Source organism: Mizuhopecten yessoensis, unplaced genomic scaffold (genome assembly GCF_002113885.1).
Source record: "Mizuhopecten yessoensis strain PY_sf001 unplaced genomic scaffold, ASM211388v2 scaffold1429, whole genome shotgun sequence".
NCBI classification, from domain to species: Eukaryota; Metazoa; Mollusca; class Bivalvia; order Pectinida; family Pectinidae; genus Mizuhopecten; species Mizuhopecten yessoensis.
In genome coordinates, this window is record NW_018404042.1 from 315,699 (window position 1) to 328,583 (window position 12,885).

Below are 12,885 nucleotides of genomic sequence, written 5' to 3' on the forward strand. Positions count from 1 at the left end.
GTAGCCCTTCACCCTAGCATGCTACTGACCAAATATCATCTCCCTGGGCAGTTTGGTTATTGAGAAGAAGTTTTTTAAAGTTTTTAACATATTTGACCCCTGTGACCTTGAAAATAGATGAAGGTCATTTATTTGAACAAACTTGGTAGCCCTTCATCCCAGTTTGCTTCTGGCCAAATATCATCACCCTAGGCCTTTCGGTTATTAAGAAGAAGTCGTTTAAAGTAAAATATTGACGCCGGACGACGGACGGACGACGGACGGACGACGGACAGACGGACGGACGGACGACGGACGGACGACGGACGCTGCACCACGGCATAAGCTCACTTGGCACTTCGTGCCAGGTGAGCTAATAAATGCTCATTTTCGACAATTTAAGTGTTTGTTATTTTATCGACAAAAAACATAGCAGAGTATAACCTGTGTGTGCTGTTTGGTTTAATGCAGACTAAACACGATAATATAAATATTAAGTACATGAAAATCAAGTACAATGTATATGGAGGTAATTAGGTCAGAGTTAAAACACCTGTCATTGAAATTGTTCCAATTGCAGATTTTAAACACAAGATTGTTTAGTGTTCAAAATCTACTACATTGCCAGAATATACAGCCCCTGAAATAGAGGGTGCATTTGACATAGGGCAAAAGCATAGCACTATATAAATGGACGGACAAGAGTTGTTCATTTATGAAATAAGGTTGGACCTAGTAATCAGATGCTGCTCTCGGGCGAGCCTTGACAAAGCCTTTGTAGGCATGCATAAACACTCGCAGGTCAGTCAGGATTTCAACCTGAAAATTTTACATTTAAAAACAGACAAACCGGTTGTTCCGACTAAACCTACATTGCAGTATTTTTTTCTTCCGTACCAAACGTAAGAGCATCTCTCCCTTCATAATGTCCATGAAACGATGAAGAAAATTGAAGTCATCCCCTTGCAGTTTATATATGGCATTACAATGTAACTAATTTTTACCCCTGCAGTGCCAAATTCTCCCGTCCATCCCCTTGCAGTTTATATATGGCATTACAATGTAACTGATTTTTACCCCTGCAGTGCCGAATTCTCCCGTCCTTCACTAATTTGTCTCTAATTTAGCCGTTATTTCCATCAACCCCTGTAGTGTAGAATTCTCCCGTCCTTCACTGATTTGTCTCTCATTCAGCCGTTATTTCCATCAACCCCCTGCAGTGTAGAATTCTCCTGTCCTTCACTAATTTGTCTCTCATTCAGCCGTTATTTCCATCAATCCCTGTAGTGTAGATTTCTCCTGACTTTCAATAATTTGTGTCTCATTCAGCCGTTATTTCCATCAACCCCCTGCAGTGCAGAATTCTCCCGTCCTTCAATGATTTGTTTCTCATTTAGCCGTTATTTCCATCAATCCCTGTAGTGTAGAATTCTCCTGTCCTTCACTAATTTGTCTCTCATTCAGCCGTTATTTCCATCAATCCCTGTTGTGTAGATTTCTCCTGACCTTCAATGATTTGGGTCTCATTCAGCCGTTATTTCCATCAACCCCTGCAGTGTAGAATTATCCTGTCCTTCACTAATTTGCCTCTCATTTACCCGTTATTTCCATTAACCCATGTAGTCTAGAATTCTCCTGTCCTTCACTAATTTGCCACTCATTTAGCCGTTATTTCCATCAACCCCTGCAGTGTAGAATTCTCCTGTCCTTCACTAATTTGCCTCTCATTTAGCCGTTATTTCCATCAACCCCTGCAATGTAGAATTATCCTGTCCTTCACTAATTTGCCTCTCATTTAGCCGTTATTTCCATTAACCCATGTAATCTAGAATTCTCCTGTCCTTCACTAATTTGCAACTCATTTAGCCGTTATTTCCATTAACTCTGTAGTGTAGAATTCTCCTGTCCTTCAATGATTTGCCTCTAATTTAGCCGTTATTTCCATCAACCCCTGCAGTGTAGAATTCTCGTCCTTCACTAATTTGCCTCTCATTTAGCCGTTATTTTCATCAACCCCTGCAGTGTAGAATTATCCTGTCCTTCACTAATTTGCCTCTCATTTAGCCGTTATTTCCATTAACTCTGTAGTGTAGAATTCTCCTGTCCTTCACTAATTTGCATCTCATTTAGCCGTTATTTCCATTAACTCTGTAGTGTAGAATTCTCCTGTCCTTCACTAATTTGTCTCTCATTCACGCGTTATTTCCATCAATCTCTGCAGTGAAGATTTCTCCTGTCCTTCAATTATTTGTCTCTAATTTAGCCGTTATTTCCATCAATCCCTGCAGTGAAGATTTCTCCTGTCTTTCAATGATTTGTGTCTCATTTAGCTGTTATTTCAATCAACCCATGTAGTCTAGAATTCTCCTGTCCTTCACTGATTTGCCTCTCATTTAACCGTTCTTTCGATCAACCCCTGTAGTGTCGAATTATCCTGTCCTTCACTGATTTGCCTCTCATTTTGCCATTATTTCAATCAACCCCTGTAGTCTAGAATTCTCCTGTCCTTCACTAATTTGCCTCTCATTTAGCCGTTAGTTCCATTAACCCATGAAGTGTCAAATTCTCCTGTCCTTCACTGATTTGCTTCTCATTTAGCCGTTATTTCCATCAACCCCTGCATTGTAGAATTCTCCTGTCCTTCAATTATTTGCCTCTAATTTAGCCGCTAAACTTTGCAGGGTAGAATTCTCTCGTCTCTCACCAATTTGTCTTTCGTTTTCGCCGTTGATTCCTGTCAACCCTTGCAGTGTGACATCATAATGAAAACAACTGAGTGACAACACATATAACTAGATGATGTCGTAGAAAGCTAGACGTCAGTGCAGAAAAACATCCATTTTAGGGGCGGGAGAAAATAACCACTCCCTATTGATGACAAATGTCAGTCCTTGGACAAAGATTCTTGAATATTAAACCTGGCAAGCCTTGAGTTTACATATTGTGATTCAAGAATCTTACCCTTAAGGAAGACAAAGATGATGTCCATCTAAAATAGCCATGTGTCTACACACGGACATTTTAAACTGTTTAAAACACAGCAATGGTTCGGTTCACTCTTTTAAAAATCTAAAATTTAATCCTGAGGGTTGACATTTCCTTTGTATTATTCATGAATGATAATTGTTCTACTTTCAGAACTTTCAGACATAGAAATAATTCTCACAAAAAATCTTCAATTCTTGTCTTTAATAATTTTGTTGTTCACCAATATTGTAAATTGTTTCAAATCATTTGTTAAATTGCATGTTTATGTTAAAATAAACATTCAGCTGATTTTCCTGTGTTTGTCATTTTATCGGCTCACTTGGTCAAAAGGTGAGCTTATGCTTCACTCTTCCATCTGTCTGTTGTCTGTCCAATAATTTCTTAAAACAATCTCTTCTTCTTAACCACTGATTGGAATTTGACTCGAAGAATCCCCAAGTGGTACAAAGGGAGGGGCTGACCCCCAAGGCGGGTTAAAAAATTGTTATTTTCCATATTGTTTAAAGTGCCTTTTTTCTCTGGAACCAAGTGATGGATATCAACCATATTTGATTGAAAGCATTCTGAGTTGGTAAGGATTCAAAACTTTACAAATGGATGGGCTGACCCAACCCCTAAGGACAATAATTTTGAAATGGTTGAAATCCCCTTGATAGGCATCAAGATATAAACACAGTCATGATATTGAGTTTGACACTTGGGACTGGCCCCACCCCTGAAGAATTAAGTTTTAGACCGTAAGTTTGAAATGGTTGTGATCTCCAACCAATGACCACATATACCACTGCTTGGCATACAGATCTAGGTGAGCGTTACAGGCCCTCTGGGCCTCTTGTTTCATTGACTCACTAGTGACTGTAAGATACTCATGGTCTGTTGAGAACAAGGTAAGGTCAAGGGTCAAGATTATAATGTCACGCAACTTGTACACAAAAAGGTGCATTGGAATGTTAAGGTGTTTAGCCCTTAAACTAACTGACTAAAATGCAAAAAGGTAAGGTAAATTGTGAAAGTTACAATGATGTAAAACATGCTGTTTTAACAAGGCAAAAGGGTAATTGAAGTTAATGACCGTAGCTGTATTAAGGTCCATGACTGACTATAACCAGTTGTATGACTCATTCACCCCTGAAATTTCATAATGAACTATTCCAACCATTGAATTTGCAGAGTTTAAATGTATTATCAGGGATGAATGTGTAAATACCCAGTACCACCTCATGGTGAAGTGTTAAATGATTTTGATGACAATACATGACATTTATACAAAGAAAACGAAAAAAACAATAAGCATTTTGATTTTATTTATAAAACAACAACTTATTAATTCTCCAAAAATATACATCTGTACACAAATATCACCAATTTAAATAGAATATAGGTTTATAATAGGCATATGACTACAGTTTTAAACACTTAGTTTGGAATTGAGCACAGTTACTGACAGAACTAAATATACCGCGATGTTACAATAATTTCACAGTTAAAGTAGGGGCAGGAAGTCAAGAAAGAAATTCTCCAATAATTTTCTCCTGTATATCACAGTGTTTCAGGGGGGAAGCAGATGACTTCAAACGTAATTGTTTGATATACATTTCCAACGTGATCCTAAATCAAAGTGTTTAAGCAATATGCCACAGGTCGACACTTTACATACTGTTTGGAATAATGGATACCATGGCAGCATGTATTAAGGAAAACTGTCAAAAATGTTTCCAGAAAGCTTTCAGTTCATAGTGAACAGTTTTCTTTCATAGAACAATTATAAAATGAGATATGTTTCTAGGGAATATGAAATAAACAAATATTGAAGTAAATAAAGCAATGGTGTTGTTTTGCCAGGCAAACAAACCAGTTATTTGCTAATGTTTGTTTACAAAATTTGTATTCTGAAATTTAACCCTTTCACCCCTATGTAACATTAGTAGACTCTATCATGCAATGATCTGGATGAGTCCATTATGGTCTACAGTGTTGAAAGGGTTAACGTAAAGGGTACAACAATATATTTGATTATGAACGTTTTCAAAACAAATATTTCATAAAAATCATATGATGCCATGCATTCATTTGACATAATTATAGTTGTTCAAAACTTGAATGTTTGAAACTAGAAATAAAAATAAAAACTGAACTGCGGGGCGGGATTTATAATGGTAACCTTTACATTAGCCAATACTTAATTAATTTTGCTAGAAAGGAATTATACTAGCACAGATGTTATACTAGATGGACTAAAAAGCATATATAAAACTTGATAGGAAGAAGCAACTGTAAGCCATATAAGCTGCTTTAAGTTGCTTCATCTTCTAAATAGACTTAATGGCCTAATATCATCATCCTGGGCCTTCTGGTTATTTAGAAGAAGTTGTTTGAAGATAATTCTTTTTAATTTGGTCCGAGTGACCTTGAAAATTTGTCAAGGTCGATCATTTAAGCATACTTTGTAGCCCTTCATCAAAGATTGTCAAATACCATCACCATAGGCCTTTTGGCTATTGAGAAAAAGATGTTTAAAAGCAAGGAACTAAATATACTTTATTAGGGTTTAAGAACAAATTTTAACCTACTTTACTGGATTTTTTTCCAGATTTGTTCAAAAAGTTAATTTAGGCATTTTAACCCTTTATACCATTACCAAGAAATAATCTGAAAACATTTACATAACAGTCATAGCGTTGTACACAAACAACAAACAGGATTTTACATAATAACAAAGACTCTTTCAAATTTATTTTTTTATAAAATACTACACAACCTCCTATATCAAACGACATTAGTGTATGTTGCATTTGTAACTTAAACTATATGCTATGATTCTGTCAAATTGATTTCATTGCAGTTTTGTATCTGATATGATAAAATTATTAAACATTTAAAATAATGACAGCTCACCAGTCAGATCACCTGTGTACCAGATCCTACAGAGCAACCGTCATAGCTCTTATTCTGATGGTATTGTCATCGTATAGTGTTGAAAAACGGGATTCCTCGGGTACAACAGGTCCATGCAGTTGCAGGGTGGAAATTTAAAAAAGAAACATGAGAAAGCTAACAATGCACTGATCATTAGAGTCGTACAGGTAAATGTACTCTGAAAGATAACCCTAGGTTATCATTTCAACAAGAGTTCCATAAGGCGGAACAATATACACCCATCCAATGTCAATCTGACCTACTCAAAATACTTCTGATGCATTATTGTATCTAAATGAAGGAAATATATGGAAAAAAACAACATTTATACTTAACTCAGTAAAATTGAGAAGTATTCGTTGAATGTAGTGAAAGGAATAAACATACCTTTATCAAATTAAACTGAAGGAATATGAACTTTTCATAAATCCTTTATTATCTTCGAAAAATATAATTTGAAATTTTCTGTCTTCTGTATTAAATAAAATGTTGATGCCCTTAAGGTGTTTAAACTCGTGTCATTTATGATATAAATAAATGTATGGTAACAATATCAGGGGTAAATGGAGTGAACGTGCCTACTCCAGATGATTGTCGATCGTCTTTGATTTTGAGAGACACTGTAAAGTTAGACTACTCTGGGCCAACATCACATTCAGTAGTAATGTTCTGGAACGTTTTATTAAAACACGACCTATTTCCTCATAACTCAATATCACAGGAAATGTGAGGAGTCATTTCTGAATCGACACCCCAAGTCAAGGTCACCTCTTGATCAAAACACTGAGTCAATTGTTCGTCACCGGAACAGACAATATTTGTCAAAAACGTGTTGATACTTGCGTCACATATGATCACTGAGTCCTGAATCAACACGTAAAAAGACAGGACGTCAATCTTCTCTCCGCTTTCCTCTGGTCACATACCGAGATGAGGAGCAGCTAATCACGCCTCATCTGAAACAAACGGCTGGAAATAAGTGTCTACGTATTAAACAACAAGAGGCCCAATGGGTCTGTATCACTGGCCAAAGTCACTGATAAATACATGTTTCTTGTGTGACCTTCAGATCAGGTCAAATTTGAATTTATTTAAACTTGGCAATAAACAAGCTTTAACACTACATGTTTAAAAGGTTCTAAAATACAAATCTTCTGTTAATTTAAATTGTTGGTCAAGGTCATTGATGGGAACAAACTTGATTACACTTCATCAATGTTCCCTTCTTAATTTGCAGTATACAATAAACTTTTGGAGCATTCTGAAGTAGTTTAAATGTTATTTACATACGACATACTGTATTTAACACGTGACCTTGAATGTGGGTCAAGGTTATTTTTGGTAACACACTAAATAATCCTTCATCCAATTATTGTACAGTTAATTTCACGATCTTTAGACTACTGGTTTGTTTAAGGATTTTAACATATTTCAACCCTGTAACCTTATAAAGTTGGTCAATGCCATTTACTTGATTAAAATATGATATCATTTAATCCCAGCATGCTACAAATTCAATATTGTCCTCAGCCTCTTAGTTATTCAGAACAAGTTTGTTGTTAAAACAAGAGGCCCAGGGGCTTTAATAGCTCACCTTGTATTTTATTTTTCAATTTAAAACCTGCTGAGTACCATTCAGATTTATCAAAGGAGTACAAGAAACAAAGTTGCAAGAAGAACTACATATAAAACTGTTTTGGTGGGAAAGACACCAAGAAAATGAGTTTCCATGTTATGTCCCAATTTTTCTCTATTTCCCCTATTGGGCCTCACATGCATCTTTTTATACAAATTAAACAAATTGATTTTTTCCCCCTAAGCATGCTTCAGACCATGTTTGGTTTAAATCCCTTCATTTGTACAGAAGGGAAAATATTTTTCTCTATTTCCCTATTGGGCCCTGCTCCTCTTCTGCCTGGTTGGGGGGGGAGGGAGCACATCTTCCATTTATGAATATTCAATTCCCTTTGCCCAAAGAATCTCTAGAACAAGTTTGGTTGGTTTGGGGTCCACACACCTCAGTTTAAACAAAATTGATTCTTTTGTCCCTAAGCATGTTTCAGACTGCATTTGGTTTAAATCCCTTCACTTATATAGTAGGAAAAAAAAAATCCTCTATTTCCCCTATTGGGCCCCGTTCCTATGCCCCAAGAGGGCCCACACCCTCCGTTTATACAAAAATGAGGCTCCTTTATCAAAAGATGCTCTAGAACAAATTTGGTCAAAATCCTTCAATTGGTTGAGAAGAAGAAGATTTTAAAGATTTACCTATTTTCCCCCTTTTTGACCCTGCCCCTCTGCCCCCAGCAGGACCATACCCTCAGTGTATACAAAACTGAGAACCCTTTGGCCGATGATGCTCCAGACCAAATTTGGTCAAAATCCTCTGAGCAGTTCAGGACTAGTAGCGTTTTAAGTTGACGGACGACAGACGCCCAACACCAGACGCCGGACGCCGGACGCTGCGGCATGGCATAAGGTCACTTGGCCCTTGAATCACATTCGGCCAAGGTGACATTGAAAAGGGATAATTTGAACAGACTTAGCTATTCATAAGTGGATCCACATATAGGAATGTTTTATTATTCAAATACACAGGTGCATCTACCCACAGTACAAGTATGTCTTATTACCCAATCCACAGGTGTATCTACCTACAGTACAAGTATGTCTTATTGCCCAATACACAGGTGTATCTACCCACAGTACAAGCATGTCTTATTACGCAATACACAGGTGTATCTACCTACAGTACAAGTATGTCTTATTACCCAATACAGAGGTATATCTACCCATAAGTATGTTTTATTACCCAATACACAGGTATATCTGCCCACAGTACATGTATATATTATTACCCAATACACAGGTATACCTACCCACAGTACAGGTATGTCTTATTAACCAATAAAAGGGTGTAACTTCACAAAGTACAGGTATGTCTTATTACCCAATAGTATCTACCCACAGTACAAGCATGTCTTATTACCCAATACACAGGTATATCTACCCATAGTACAGGTATGTTTTATTACCCAATACATAGGTATACTACCTACAGTACAGGTTTGTCTTATTACCCAATACACAGGTATATCTACCCACAGTACATGTATGTCTTATTACCCAAAACACAGGTATATCTACTTACAGTACAGGTATGTCTTATTACCCAATACACAGGTATATCTACCTACAGTACAGGTTTGTCTTATAACACAATACACAGGTATATCTACCCACAGTACGGGTATGTTTTATTAGCCAATACACAGGTATATCTACCCACAGTACATGTATGTCTTCTTACCCAATACACAGGTATATCTACCTTCAGTACCGATATGTCTTATTCCCCAATACACAGGTATATCTACCCATAGTACAGGTGTGTCTTATTACCCAATACATAGGTATATCTACCTACAGTACAGGTATGTCTTATTACCCAATACCCATTTATATATCTACCTACAGTACAGGTATGTCTTATTACCCAATACCCATTTATATATCTACCTACAGTACAGGTATGTCTTATTACCCAATACATAGGTATATCTACCTACAGTACAGGTATGTCTTATTACCCAATACCCATTTATATATCTACCTACAGTACAGGTATGTCTTATTACCCAATACCCATTTATATATCTACCTACAGTACAGGTATGTCTTATTACCCAATACCCATTTATATATCTACCTACAGTACAGGTATGTCTTATTACCCAATACATAGGTATATCTACCTACAGTACAGGTATGTCTTATTACCCAATACCCATTTATATATCTACCTACAGTACAGGTATGTCTTATTACCCAATACCCATTTATATATCTACCTACAGTACAGGTATGTCTTATTACCCAATACCCATTTATATATCTACCTACAGTACAGGTATGTCTTATTACCCAATACAGAGGTATATCTACCCACAGTACAGGTATGTCTTCTTACCCAATACACAGGTATATCTACCTTCAGTACCGATATGTCTTATTACCCAATACACAGGTATATCTACCCATAGTACAGGTATGTCTTATTACCCAATACATAGGTATATCTACCTACAGTACAGGTATGTCTTATTACCCAATACACAGGTATATCTACCTACAGTACAAGTATGTCTTATTACCCAATACACAGGTATATCTACCCACAGTACAGGTATGTCTTATTACCAATACACAAGTGTATCTACCCATAGTACAGGTATGTCTTATTACCCAATACACAGGTATATCTACCTACAGTACAGGTGTGTCTTATAACACAATACACAGGTATACCTACCCACAGTACAGGTACATCTACCCACAGTACAGGTATGTCTTATTACCAATACACAAGTGTATCTACCCATAGTACAGGTATGTCTTATTACCCAATACACGGGTTTAACTTCCCAAAGTACAGGTATGTCTTATTACCCAATACACAGGTATATCTATCCACAGTACTGGTATGTCTTATTACCCAATACACAGGTATATATACCCACAGTACAGGTATTTCTTATTAACCAATACACAGGTGTATCTCCCCACAGTACAGGTATGTTTTAATACCCAATACACACGTGTATCTACCCATCTTATTACCCAATACACAGGTGTATCTACCCAAAGTACAGGTATGTCTTTTTACCCAATACACAGGTATATCTACCCACAGTACAGGTATTTCTTATTAACCAATACACAGGTGTATCTACCCACAGTACAGGTATGTTTTAATACCCAATACACAGGTGTATCTACCCATCTTATTACCCAATACACAGGTGTATCTACCCAAAGTACAGGTATGTCTTTTTACCCAATACACAGGTATATCTACCCACAGTACAGGTATGTTTTATTACCCAATACACAGATGTATCTACCGGAAGTACAAGTATGTCTTATTACCCAATACACAGGTATATCTACCCACAGTACAGTTATGTTTTATTACCCGATACACAGGTATATCTACCTACAGTACATGTATGTCCTATTACCAGATACACAGGTATATCTACCTACAGTACAGGTACTTCCTATTACCAGATATACAGGTATATCTACCCATAGTACAGGTATGTCTTATAACCCAATACACAGGTATATCTACCTACAGTACAGGCATGTCTTATTACCCAATACAGATGTGTATCTTCCCAAAGTACATGTATGTCCTATTACCAGCAGTACAGGTATTTCTTATTAACCAATACACAGGTGTATCTACCCACAGTACAGGGATGTCATATTACCCAATACACAGGTATATCTACCTACAGTATAGGTATGTCATATTACCCAATACACAGGTATATCTACCTACAGTACATGTATGTCCTATTACCAGATATACAGGTATATCTACCCATAGTACAGGTATGTCTTATAACCCAATACACAGGTATATCTACCTACAGTACATGTATGTCCTCTTACCAGATACACAGGTATATCTACCTACAGTACATGTATGTCCTCTTACCAGATACACAGGTATATCTACCTACAGTACAGGCATGTCTTATTACCCAATACACAGGTATATCTTCCCACAGTACAGGTATGTCTTATTACCCAATACACACGTATATCTACCCACAGTACAGGTATGTTTTATAACCCAATACAGAGGTATATATACCCACAGTACAGGTATGTCTTATTAACCAATACACAGGTATATCTACCTACAGTACAGGCATGTCTTATTACCCAATACAGATGAGTATCTACCCAAAGTACATGTATGTCCTATTACCAGATACACAGGTATATTTACCTACAGTACAGGTACTTCCTATTACCTATATCTACCCACAGTACATGTATGTCTTATTACCCAAAACACAGGTATATCTACTTAAAGTACAGGTATGTCTTATTACCCAATACCTACAGTACATGTATGTCCTATTACCAGATCCACAGGTATATCTACCTACAGTACAGGCATGTCTTATTACCCAATACACAGGTATATCTACCCAAAGTACAGGTATGTTTTATTCCCCAATACAGAGGTATATCTACCCATAATACAGGTATGTCTTATTACCCAATACACAGGTTTATCTACCCACAGTACAGGTATTTCTTATTAACCAATACACAGGTGTATCTACCCACAGTACAGGGATGTCATATTACCCAATACACAGGTATATCTACCCACAGTTCATGTATGGCTTATTACCCAATACACAGGTATATCTGCCTACAGTACAGGTATGTCTTATTACCCAACACACAGGTATATCTACCTACAGTACAGGCATGTCTTATTACCCAATACACAGGTATATCTACCCAAAGTACAGGTATGTTTTATTCCCCAATACACAGGTATATCTACCTACAGTATAGGTATGTCATATTACCCAATACACAGGTATATCTACCTACAGTACATGTATGTCCTCTTACCAGATACACAGGTATATCTACCTACAGTACATGTATGTCCTCTTACCAGATACACAGGTATATCTACCTACAGTACATGTATGTCCTATTACCAGATATACAGGTATATCTACCCATAGTACAGGTATGTCTTATTACCCAATACAGGTATGTCTTCTTACCCAATACACAGGTATATCTACCTACAGTATAGGTATGTCATATTACCCAATACACAGGTATATCTACCTTCAGTATAGGTATGTCATATTACCCAATACACAGGTATATCTACCTTCAGTATAGGTATGTCATATTACCCAATACACAGGTATATCTACCTACAGTACATGTATGTCCTATTACCAGATCCACAGGTATATCTACCTACAGTACAGGCATGTCTTATTACCCAATACAGATGAGTATCTACCCAAAGTACATGTATGTCCTATTTCTACTTAAAGTACAGGTATGTCTTATTACCCAATACCTACAGTACATGTATGTCCTATTACCAGATACACAGGTATGTCTACCCACAGTACAGGTATGTTTTACAACCCAATACACAGG

The 12,885-nt window shown here is 36.9% G+C and overlaps 1 protein-coding gene across 1 annotated transcript in view; it reads right to left on the reverse strand.

Moving 5' to 3' along the window:
• Window positions 1–4,944: 4,944 nt before the first annotated feature.
• Window positions 4,945–12,885, reverse strand: part of LOC110462131 (non-structural maintenance of chromosomes element 4 homolog A-like) — a 31,475-nt gene continuing 23,534 nt past the window's right edge. Inside the window, exon 11 of the mRNA XM_021515978.1 lies at window positions 4,945–6,839. The gene's annotated coding sequence lies outside the window, so the exon portion shown is untranslated. The remainder of the gene's footprint in view (window positions 6,840–12,885) is intronic.